General features: G+C 38.3%; 1 long non-coding RNA gene across 1 annotated transcript; it reads left to right on the top strand.

Annotated features, from left to right (window-relative positions):
• The first annotated feature begins 6155 nt into the window (after window positions 1–6155).
• Window positions 6156–10495, top strand: LOC132610263 (uncharacterized). Its single transcript, XR_009571072.1, has 3 exons — window positions 6156–8807; window positions 9147–9196; window positions 10131–10495. It is a non-coding gene; the product is annotated as an uncharacterized LOC132610263 (long non-coding RNA).
• The last annotated feature ends 1867 nt before the right edge of the window (window positions 10496–12362 follow it).

Genomic DNA, 12362 nt, shown 5'->3' on the forward strand with positions numbered 1-12362 from the left:
GTAGATTCTCCGAGCGCTAACCCCGCTCGTGAAATGCGAACTGTTACAGCAGTGTCACAGGGTGGTAGTGATACAGTTACAGGGGAGACTCTGCCAAAATTTTGATAGGACCCCTGGGAGCTCAACATTCGAGGACGAATGTTCTTAAGGGGGAAGAATGGTGCACCTCATTTTTCGCATACGTTAAAGGTTCATCTTAAGTCGGTTGTCGTAGACTTGTAATAGAAATCATTTGGGAACTTGTGCATGAGGCCTATAGGTGCATCTCGAAGTTATACAAGTCCATAAACATGTTTGGGAAAGAGTATGAAGGTTAGATGTCAAACGAATCGGAAAGAAAATGTTTCGCCGGAAAATTTGACCAAAGCAGTTTCACGGCCACATCGACGGACCGCGAATCATTTCACGGACCGTGAAAGTAGTGTTGGGTGACCATGGAATGGGTGAAGTTGGGATTTCCCTCTGTAAGTGTTTCACGGTCACTTCCACGGACTGTGAAATATTTCACGGCCGTGAAAGTGCACCGTGAAATTGAGGCCGTGGAGATTTTCACTTTTGTTATAAATTAATTGGCATGACTTAGGGTTCATTTGTTTCACCAAAACAGATCCCTAGTTACCCTTTTAGCTCTCTCAACCATCCCTAATCATCCCAAATCATATTAAGAGAAGAGCAAGCTCTAAAACCCTGACTAGTTCATAGAAGGTAATTGTTCTTGCTTCTACTTGATGTTGTGATGAATTTGGTCCTGAAGCAAGTTGTATTAGTTGAAGTTCTTCAAGTTATAATGTATATTCTTCATCCTATTTCTTATATTGAGTTGATTTTGAGGTTTAACAAGTCTTAAAGGTGAAGAGAATCATTGTAGAGAGGTCATAAGGTATTAAGTTGAAGTTATTGGCTATGGGCTGAATTTTGAAAGGAAGTTTTGGGCTGATTTGAGTTAAGTTTTGTAACGACCCGTTTTGTCGTTACAGTGATTATTCCGTTTTTGCCTTCGTTGACCCATTCCCGAGTCTCCTTAGAACTATTTTGACCTAAGGAGATAGTTGGTATGACTTACTAGGCATCGTTGTGGGCCTTAGAATGTTTTCTAGAAAAATTAGGCTTTAAGCGAAAATGACTTGACTCAAAGTTGACTTTTGAATAAGCGGACCTTTTTCGGGAATCCGTTGATTTCGAGAGGTCCGGATGATCGTTTAGAACTTGTGTGCATATTCATTTCGGTTCCCAATGCACTCAGGTGCATTTTGGGACCTAGGTTAGAAAGTTAGTTTTGAGGTATCGGGGGTTGACTCGGTCAACGAGACATCTGATGGAAATTCTGAGACTACGAGTGTGTTCGTAGCGCATTTTTATGTATATCTGCATATTTAGTTTGTATGTTTTGGGTCTCGGGTGAATGTCGGATTTCGAGATGAAATTGTGAAAGTTGGGAAAAATTCTGGTGTCTGGTGTCCGCTGGGGCGGCACCAGCACTACTGCAGCGGCACCACTGTAGCGGTGGGATAGGAAATATGTATTTTGGCTAGGACCATCGTAGTAGTCTGCACAGCCGCTGGGGCGATACCGCTAGGGCGGCCATATGACCGTTGTAGCGGTGTTGACTAAGACTGACTTTATTTATAATTTTAAAACCCCAAAAACCTAGTCATTATTTCAATCCCAACTTGAGAGCTTTGTGGAGACGAATTGGAGGATTTTCAAGTGATTTCTTCCCTGAGGTAACATTCCTACCTTATTATGATTCCATTAACCTCCCTTAATCATCTAGCATAATCTAGAATTCATAGAATCTAATGGGTCTTCAATGGGTTCTTGAGTTAAGCTCTAAATCATTTGTGATCCCTAGAATCTTCCTAAATAGTAAGATTAATGTTGAATATGCTTGAATATGTTGGGAACAATCTAGCTAGATTCATATTTTCCCTAAAAAGCTTAAGATTAAAAGAGGGGTTTTTATGGGTTTTCCTCCTAATGAGTTCTTGGCTTTGAAATCTTATAGTATTGGTTGGGTTAGCTTCATTAAGCATGAAAGTGATGATTATAAACTATATAAATATGTTTCCCCCCATTTTTAGAGGTAAAGTTGTGGGATTAAAGTTAGGGTTCTTAGACCCAAATTTGGGGGTTTCCATATTAATGGTGATTTTGAGAATTCATTAAGTATTCCTCTTATTAAAGTAATGGGTTTTTACCCTTGGGTATTGAATTTGGTATTTCGGTCATAAAATTTCCGTGTTGCTCTTGAGACCCGTTTTTCCTAAATTAAAGGTTGGAGTTTGACCCGAATAGAATATAACCAATATGGGTGTTGTTCTTCTCGTATTCTTACATAGAATCGCTATTTAATTACAGTTTGATTGTGTGGAGACTCACCGTGAGGGCAAGGAATTAGCTAGTGGTCCGTGATTTGTTGTTCGGCGTTCCAAGTCGGTTACGGTTTACCTTTATGGTGAGACTTCGACTAGCGAAGCATATGTATAGACAATATTATCGGAGATTACATTAAACCTTCGGGTCTGAAGTTTGGGTTGGATGTTGCCTTAGGGTTTAGTATTGCTTGTGACTGGTTTGATCGGGCTTGTGGCGTGTAGACTCTATAGTAACTTGTTTGGTACGTTGTGTATAAATTGGTGGATTGTTTGTGAACTGGGAGTCAAATGGAAGGACGAAATTACTTGATATTGATACTAGTACTTAGTGTACGCCTTGTTGGTATAGCCATTTCGGGATATTTGGCCCTTATTGTCATTGAAATCGGATATTCATTATAATTACTGTGTGGACTATTACTGATGATATTGGTGCGCATTGTATGGCACGGATGTGTATCATTTGTGATATTGGTGCGCTATGTTTGGCACGGCTTGAAACTTAAGATTGTTCACGGTTTATAGTTGCATTGTCCCACATTCATACTCATATTCATGGCATATTGATTATTGAGTCACCCTAGGCTTTGTGATACAAAATGACAGAGATGGAAATACTGATACTATATTGTTAGGCTTTGTGATTGGTACTGATAATAGAAACGAGAAGGAAACATTGATGAATGTGATATCGTGAGACTTGATTATTAGTAAAATTGACAGTCGTGACTCCTTGGTTTATCTCGTTGCCTTGATGATGGTATTACTTGTGCGCCCCTTCGTGGCACGATTGGTTGATATGATTCATTGATATTGTACTTGCATCATATTCATACTTCATACATTATTGCATTGGATACTGAGTCATCTCTGGGCTGTGTGCGGAGTGACCTATACTTTTATGAGACATATTTGATATTGAGTCATCTCTGGGCTATGTGCAGAGTGATTGATACGGAACACTGATATTCTGAAACTTTCGGATATTTGGTCCTTTGAGCTGTGTGCAGAGTGATGGTGTTGGGACTTTGCGGGTCCCCTATGGGTTGTGCTGCCGAGGCATGGAGGTATTCCGCCATCGAAGTACAAGAGTACAGGCATTGCATTGCATCACATTGCATACATACCTCATATTTCATTCCTCTGATTGTACCTCCTGGTTGATTATGTCTTGGTTATGGTGTTGGTCATACTTCTTGGCTGTTGGTGAGTTAGACTACGCTGGTTGGATCGTACTAGTAGACTTGTTTGATATATGTGAAAGGTGGGAACAATTGAGATTAGTTGCTATAATGTAAGGTTGGATATGAACAATGATTACGTGGAAAAACATGACTTGTATTCTATCGAATACTTGTTTTCTTTTACCTTATTGTCTTTATGTATGTCAACTAGTCTTACTCGGCCTATGATACCTACCAGTACCCTTTTTTTGTACTGACCTACGCTTGCTGCATTTTTTTATGGATGCAGAGTATTAGACAGGTTCACTCCTTTCCCCCGTGGCTGATTGGCGAGGCTACTGTAAAGTCATTCAGGGTGAGCACGACGACGGCCGCTACCCAGATGTTCTTTTCCTTACTTACTTGTCTTCTCTTATTTCAAGACAATTGTATTATGAGACTTTTCCATCTTCCGACTTGTAGTATTTAGTTAGTGCTCTTGTATGACCAAACTAGATACTGGGTGGTTCATGACTACTTCCGCATTTAATATATATTCGAATGACAGACTTCGTTGCTTATTTTCTTCTGCTATATATACTGTATTTGTGAAGGTTGAATTAAGGGTTCGCCTATCGAGGTGGGATAGGTAGGTGCCCGCGTGACTTTGCGAAATTGGGTTGTGACAAGTTGGTATCGGAACCCTAGGTTACTCGATCTATAATACAAGAGCGTGTCTAGTAGAGTCTCGTGGATCGGTACGATGAGCTCCGTACTTATCTGCGAAAGGCTATAAGACATTTAGGAAACTTCGAATTCTTTCATTCTTTCGTGCTACTTTATTCAAATTGGTATCTGAAAAGATCAGATTGGTATCTGGCACCTGTCTTTTCTCTCACAGATGGTGAGGACTCAAGCTACGATGGCCCGAGGGCGAGCGACAGCCAGAGGGCGCGGTAGAGCGAGAGGCTGCTGAGCTGCCCCAGCCAGGGGCAGGGCTCCTGCTGTAGGACAGTGGCGAGAGAGATCTTCTTCTCCCAAGCCTGAGTAGCAGTTGAAATCAAGGCCAGGCTGCAGGGGATGGTGTGGCCCCAGCGCAGACACAACCTGAGGTTACTTCTGATCTGGCTATTCATGACACTATGGCCAGGATTTTACATCATCACGATGCACAGCAGGCGACAACTGGGGTTACGACTCCTGGCGGTGGTTCAAGACCAGAGTCGGCGTGCAGACCCCTGAGCAGGGACTAAACTATAAAAGACTCAATGATAATACTAAAACAGATGGATATAAGCTACCAGACAAAACAGAATTAATAAATAGAATACAAGGAAAGAAAATATTTAGCAAATTTGATTGTAAATCAGGATATTGACAGGTACGAATGCATGAAGAAAGTATAGAATGGACTGCATTCACCTGTCCTGAAGGACATTTCGAATGGTTAGTAATGCCATTTGGATTAAAGACAGCTCCACCAATTTTTCAAAGAAAAATGGATAATATATTTGGGGAATACAAAAGGTTTGTATTAGTATATGTAGATGATATACTAGTGTTTAGTAGAAATATTAAAGAACATTTAGGACACCTACAAACAGTATTCAGACTATTTGTAGAAAATGGAATAATAATTAGTAAGAAAAAAATGGAATTATGTAAAAATTATATAAACTTTTTAGGAGTAGTACTAGGAGAGGGTAAAATAAAATTACAACCTCATATAAAAAGCTTTAGAAATGCCAGATAAGTTAGACAATGTTAAGGAATTACAAAAAAAATTAGGAATAGTCAATTATGCTAGAAATTTTATAAAAGATTTAGGAAAAATAGCAGGACCATTGTATTCAAAGACTGGATCAAATGGTCAAAAACACTTTAATACTGAAGACATTAAATTAGTACAAAAAATAAAAGAAAAAATAAAAAACATTCCCGACTTAAACATGCCTCTAGAAACAGACTATTTAATTATAGAAACAGATGGTAGTTTTGAAGGATGGGGAGCAGTACTAAAAGCAAAACCTAATAAATGTAGTAATAAAAATGAAGAAAAGATATGTACTTATCAAAGTGGTAAGTATAAAGAAAAAGAAAATATGTGTAGTATAGATGCGGAAATTTTAGCTGTAATATATGGATTAAATAGTTTTAGACTATATATTCTAAATAAACCAGAAATACTAGTTAGAACAGACTGCGAAGCTATAGTTAAATTCTATCAAAAGATAAGTGATAAAAATAGCAGTAGAAGACGATGGCTAAATTTTTTAGATACCATTTCAATTTATAATTTAAAATTTGAACATATAAAAGGAAAAGATAATAATTTAGCAGACCAATTAAGTAGATTAAAGATTACTGCTAACTAATTTTTTATTTGGACAGCATGAGACCTTCCAGTTCTCATACAGCAGACAAGGGGAAAGGCATAGCCTCAACCCAAGACATATACAGACAGACAGTATTAGGTAACCTTCATTTTAGACCTACATCTTTATTAGAAAGAAATACTATGGAAAGAATACAATTCAGAACTAATAACTTAGTAGCTTTCCAGCCATCAAATTGGACTTTTAAAGTATTACCAGAATACGTCATAGACAGACAACAAAGATGCTTAGTGTATATATATATATATATATTTACTGTCACATCACTTTCAGTAATCGATTATCAAGTAGTACCTCATATTCAAAATCGGGTAGCACAACTGATATTTACCCAGACTTTCCGCTCCATGAGTATTCAATAGTTACTCGCAAATATATGTAATGATGCTAATGAATGAAATCATTGTCATGAAATATGCCCTTGACGAGCGTAATGCTATTATGCCTTCACTGGAACTCACCTAATTCGACCCTTTTTATTGACAAGAATGAACAGCCATATGAATATTGCAAATAACTCAACAATTTATTTCGGAAACTAGATATATCTTGGAATAATCATGCTAACCTACGGGGTAACCTCCTTTAGTAGAGACCAGTGATCACTTCCTATCAGTAACACACATACATCAACAAACCTTAGGACTTGGTATCCATTTATACACTCATTTGCTCCAACAATTCCATGACCTGGTGGAGAAAAATTGAATCATGCTCTCACAGAAAAAGATGATTCTTGCTAAAAAGGAAATTGATTTTCTAGGGATGCATTTTGTTCATGGAGCATACAGCCCAGGGCCACATATTTGTCAAGAGCTGCTCAAATTCCCAGACACCAATTTTACAACGAAGCAGCTCCAACAGTTTTTAGGTGTGATTAATTATGTTAGAGATTTTATCCCTAATGTCTCTACATACATTGCTCCACTTACAAAAATGCTCAAGAAGAATGCCCAAGGTTGGGGAAAGGAACAGGATGAAGCAGTTCGGAGAATAAAAGAAATCTCAAAAGAAGTCAAAGCTCTCTATATTTCGTCAGACGGAAAAAAGCTATTGCAGAGGATGCCAGCAACTAATATTGGAGTGCGGTACTTTTTGAAGACAAAGATGGCCAACAGACAATATGCGGATATGCCAGTGGAAAGTTCAAAGATGCTGAACAACACTATCATTCCACATTCAAAGAAATTCTTTCCGTAAAGAATGGGATTAAAAAGTTTAATTTCTTTTTAATTCACACAGAGTTTCTTATCGAGATGGATATGAAGGCTTTCCCGAAGATGATCCAGATAAATCCAAATATTATCCCAAATCCGTAGATTCTTAGATGGGCACAATGGTTCTCCCCTTAAAAATTCCAGAGCAAAGTGAGGTGTTCTTCCATAGTATCACTAAAGAGTAAGATGTCATCAATGTAAACTAGTGATGTATGGAGGATGGGTTGAAATAATTTTATCATGGCTTTTTGGAACAATGAGGGTGCCATTTTCAACCCAAATGGCATGACCTTCCATTGAGAGTGATGATCGGGTCTACAAAACCCTATTTTTGGTCGATCTTCTGGGTGTATTCCCAATGGCCAAAACCCCGATTTAAGGTCAAACTTGGAAAATTATTTAGCTTTGGCTAAGGGTGAAAAAAGGCCGAGTTTATTTGGGATAGGGAATTTATCATCTTGGAGGAAATAGTTTAGAGATAATTCTCTGTGCTTCGCTGTATTCATCTTCTAAGGACAAGATAGAGACGGAGAATTCCCACCATAGTGAAATATCTGGCTGAGCATAGACCTTCCCATCAATAATCTTTATCGGTCGATGTAACATGAACACTTTCACTGCGGGAAGAACATCTCACTTTGCACCAACAATTCCATGACCTAGTGGAGAAAAATGAAATCATGCTCTCACAGAAAAAGATGATTATTCCTAAAAAGTAAATTGATTTTCTAGGGATGCATTTTTTTCATGAAGCATATAGCCCAAGGCCACATATTCGTCAAGAGTTACTCAAATTCCCAGACACCAATTTTACTAAACTGCTCCTCTCTCCGAAAGAGATAGACTGGCTCTGATCCCATGAGGTGTGTATGTTACACCCCATAAAATTTCGCGTTACTAAGGCTGCAGACGGCTTAATGTGAGCTCAAGAAGGAGCAAATATTACAAGTATAAAGGATGAAATTCTACTGTGTTAGCATGAGGATAGCATGAGTATGATATTTGGAATTCATACAATATGATTGGAATGATACGTTAAAAGATATATATCCCTCGTAACCGTAAGCTGAGGTGGGGCCCATATGTCAAGATTTTATAAAGGCTATATGACAAGTTATATGAATAGTATATGGGAAGTTGATCAATTCTTAAGAAGGACTCTTAAGCAATCCAAAAGGATGATTTAAGGGTAGGTTTTCGGGTGATCTAGCTTTACGAGGCCAACACGCCATTATAAGTTTAGAATTTGGGAAAACGCAAAAAAAGACAGTTGTAGATAATTGAAATAACTTTCCAACCATAGGTTTTGGGCCTTCATACGACATAAGGATTAAAATTTATGGATGTTTTAAGGCGGAAAGGTCAAACTGGGCAGTGGGCTCGGCCCAACCCGAATCCAAGTCGGGTCAGGCCCACTTCCCTTGCTATTTAAGGAAAATTTTCACCCTTATCTTCCTCATTTCATAAGAAAAAGATCCAGAACATTTTAGAGAGAGAGTGAGGAGAGTTAGAGAGATAAAACAAGGATTCAATCAAGTTCGAGGCCCCGAATCCCGAGGCTCGTGAAGGATAAAGTGTAGTACGAGTTGTCGTCGTCGTTTTAAGCTAAATATTGAGCTTAGGGGATGATATTTTCTAGGTTGAGCTGCTGCTAAGGTATGTATTATCTTCTCATCTTTGTTATTGAGATGATTACGTAGAGATTTAACGGATTAAAGTGTTAGAAATATAGTTATAATTATCGTATACCGAATATTAAGGCGTTGTGGTTTAGGGGTTGTTTTGGATGGAATTGTAAGATGAGTTTAGTTATATTATTGTTGTAAATTGTTAGATTTGTTGTTGTTGTTGGTTATTAGCTGAATTTGGAATTTATGAGTTAGTAGGATTATAGAGGAGATGCTGTCCAAATCCTATTAGGCGAAAGAATAAATGATTATTTAGAATAATCTTGTTGGCCTAGTCTTAATCCCTATATTGTTGATTGTATTCTAGTTGACTAAGCCCGGGAGGGGACTCGAGGATTATCTTGAGGCGTAAATAAGGTATGTAAGGCAAACCTTTCTTCCTTTAGCATGATTCTTGTTGTTATTCATTCTATATGTACTCCATATGATTCCATTCTTAGACGAGTAAGGTCTAAATGTTTCTTGTGATGGCTTATTGATATTGTACTCCTATTCTGTTCCAAAGGGAACACCCATAAGGTGCCAAGTTGAGTTGTGTATATGGTTTTACTAATGATTTCGAGGAAATGAGTTTTATACTAAAGGAAACATAAAGTTTGATTTTCAAAAATCACTCCGAAGGGGGTGCGAGATTTTACTACATCATTTCATTTACGATTTATGTTTACATTCCATAGTATCATCCCTTTGTATTGATATGATCATTTATTCTTTGGGTAGGGAAATAAGATGAAATTGAGTAGAATACAAGTAGTAAGAATTTCATAACAATTCTACCCTCAAACCTGGAAGTATGTCCTCCTAAGTCTAGTGAGATACAAATTTAATAACTTCTTATGAAAGACTAAGGCTAATAATTGGATTGTGAAGAATTGATTTGTGACTTATGATATGAATTGAAATTGATATTTGTGTATTGAGTTTGTGTTGATATGATGGTGATATTAAGCCGGAAGCGGCTGCCCGAAGGGCCCATCATTATTATGCCGGAAGTGGCCGTCCGAATGGACTATTGTGATACTAGCCGGAAGCGGCTGTCTGAAGGGACCATTCTGTTAACATGTCGGAAGCGGCATGTGTGTTGGATTGTGTTATTTACTTAAAGGTTGTTTAGAGACTTCATATACACATTTATGTTTCTTCTAGCGAAGGCTGCAGGTATCGAGTTAGATGGTGATTTTTTTTCTCTCCTAAGTCAAATTATGATTATGACTTGTTACAACTTTACATACTCAGTACATTGTCCGTACTGACGTCCTTTTGCCTGGGGACGCTGCGTTCATGCCCGCAGCCCCATATTGTTTGGCAGGTTAAGTGTATAGCTAGGATGCTTGGACGTCAGCTGAGATTTGGCAAGTTCCACCTCATTCTGGAGTTGTGCTGAGTCATGTATAGATATGTATGATTATGGGTATGTCAAGGCCCTGTCCTGACTCATAATGTTCAGTTTACTTCTTAGAGACTTCTGCAGACAGTGTCCTGTGGTATGTTTATCGAGATGTCGACTGTCCTGACTCATAATGTTCAGTTTACTTCTTAGAGACTTCTGCAGACAGTGTCCTGTGGTATGTTTATCGAGATGTCGACAAAGTGATGTCAGTTGAGTCATTTGTGGATTTTAAAAGAGTATGTATTTTAGATAATTTCAATTGATTTAAAGTACTTATTTGATTGAAGGTTTTCATAATCTTTATAAAGATAATGATTTCTATTTGGACAAGTTTTATGTTATTAAAAGTTTTTGAAATGGCAGGTTTTGATAGAGCGAATGTCTAAGGGTTCGCTCGACTATGATAAGATTCGGGTGCCCGTCATGCCCTACCATTACTAGGGTGTGATATTGTAGAGGGCGAGGAAACAGCAAGCAAGACGGCCAAACTGCAAGCACAATAGTTTTCTTACATAGTAGGACTAGGCTTCAACATCCCGAAGGACGGCTTGCCACAAACCTGACTTCAACAACCCGAAGGATGGCTTGTCAAGTTAGTCGGACAGTTTGAAAGATCATAGATATGAAAGTTTTTCCTACAAAATGGGCTGGCTTCCTAGCCAAGCTACTCAACTCGGAAAAACTTTCACACTGCTACAGACATACTGTCAAAGCTTCAGAAAACTATTGTACTTGTAGCAAGCTTAACTTTCTCAATATTTCCTAACCCTATACTAACTTAGAATCAACCTTTCCATGCCTTTCAAAGAGAAGAACAAGAGAAATTTAGAATGCAAACATGTTACTGATATCGGAAAATTTACAGAGAGATTGTTTGATTCCTTCTAGCTAGAGTTGGAGGCTACTACAAGACATATCTTACATGGCACACGAGCCCCACTAGACATGTGAAGGGCCTAATAAAACGAGCCTAATAAAACAACCTAATAAAACAAGCCTAATAAGATAGGCCTAATAAAACAAGGGGACCATTATCCGAAGCATGACAACCATGTGCAAGCATATGACCGTGGGGTTCGCTTTTGTCTTTCTTTTAAGCACGTCATTAAGACTTATCCGACAGAGCGGTGATTGATGGCGTTCTCCGGCGAAGTTGTGTATCCTTCCTCTATCCACCATTCTGGTCCATGTTTTTTCTTGAAATTTTCTTTGTTTTCCAGACTTCTTTTTTGCGATCTTATGTAGTAGCATTTTTTGCTGGATGGTCCTGGCATCTCTGGATCAATTTTTGTTGAATCTTGAGATGGAAAATTCAACCTTATCTTTGTGATATCCTGAGTGACTTCATTTTTTATTATTTCATACGGCACTCGGTACTCCTTTGCTGCTTCTCTAACTCTTTCCTAATGGGGATGGTCATCAGTGTAATTCTAACGAGCCCATTCTTTTGGCCATATCTCTTTTGGGATGCACTTATTTTGCTGGAAGATAATTCTCTGTGCTTTGTTGTATTCATCTTCTAAGGACAAGATAGAGATGGGGAATTCCTACCACAGTGAAATATCTGGCTGAGCATAGACCTTCCCATCAATAATCTTTATCGGTCGATGTAACATGAACACTTTCACTGCGTAGGAGTCTCGGAAACATTGAACCCAATATCTTCGTGGTTTGAACCATTGCATAAACTTTCTGAGAGCAGGTTCAATCCTGTCAAAATGTCGGAACATGTCGCACTTGAATTCCATGAATATATAACATTGGTGACATAAGTATCAGATAAATCACAATAGCTCCTGTGGAAAATCGTTGTGCATTGCTATGAATATGTGACAGAATGGGTATTCTAGATTGACTCCGAATGGCTTATGGATGATTCCACCATATATTCTGAAAACTAGAAGCTCATAGAAAGTCCTTTTTGTAAGGATGGATGGATCCAACGGGTCCACAAACTTGCTGAAGAATTCTGGCGGATGATCTGCTATTCTGGATGAACTAGCTCATGGTGAGCTTCCAAGCATGAAAATTTGGCTAGTTAGCCTTTTCTGCAGCTTGGCTTGAAATCTTTTTGAAAACTCATTTGGCCTGGATAGGAAATTCGCTAGAACATTATCCTTCTCTTTGAGGTGC

This window comes from Lycium barbarum, chromosome 9 (genome assembly GCF_019175385.1).
Source record: "Lycium barbarum isolate Lr01 chromosome 9, ASM1917538v2, whole genome shotgun sequence".
NCBI lineage: Eukaryota > Viridiplantae > Streptophyta > Magnoliopsida > Solanales > Solanaceae > Lycium > Lycium barbarum.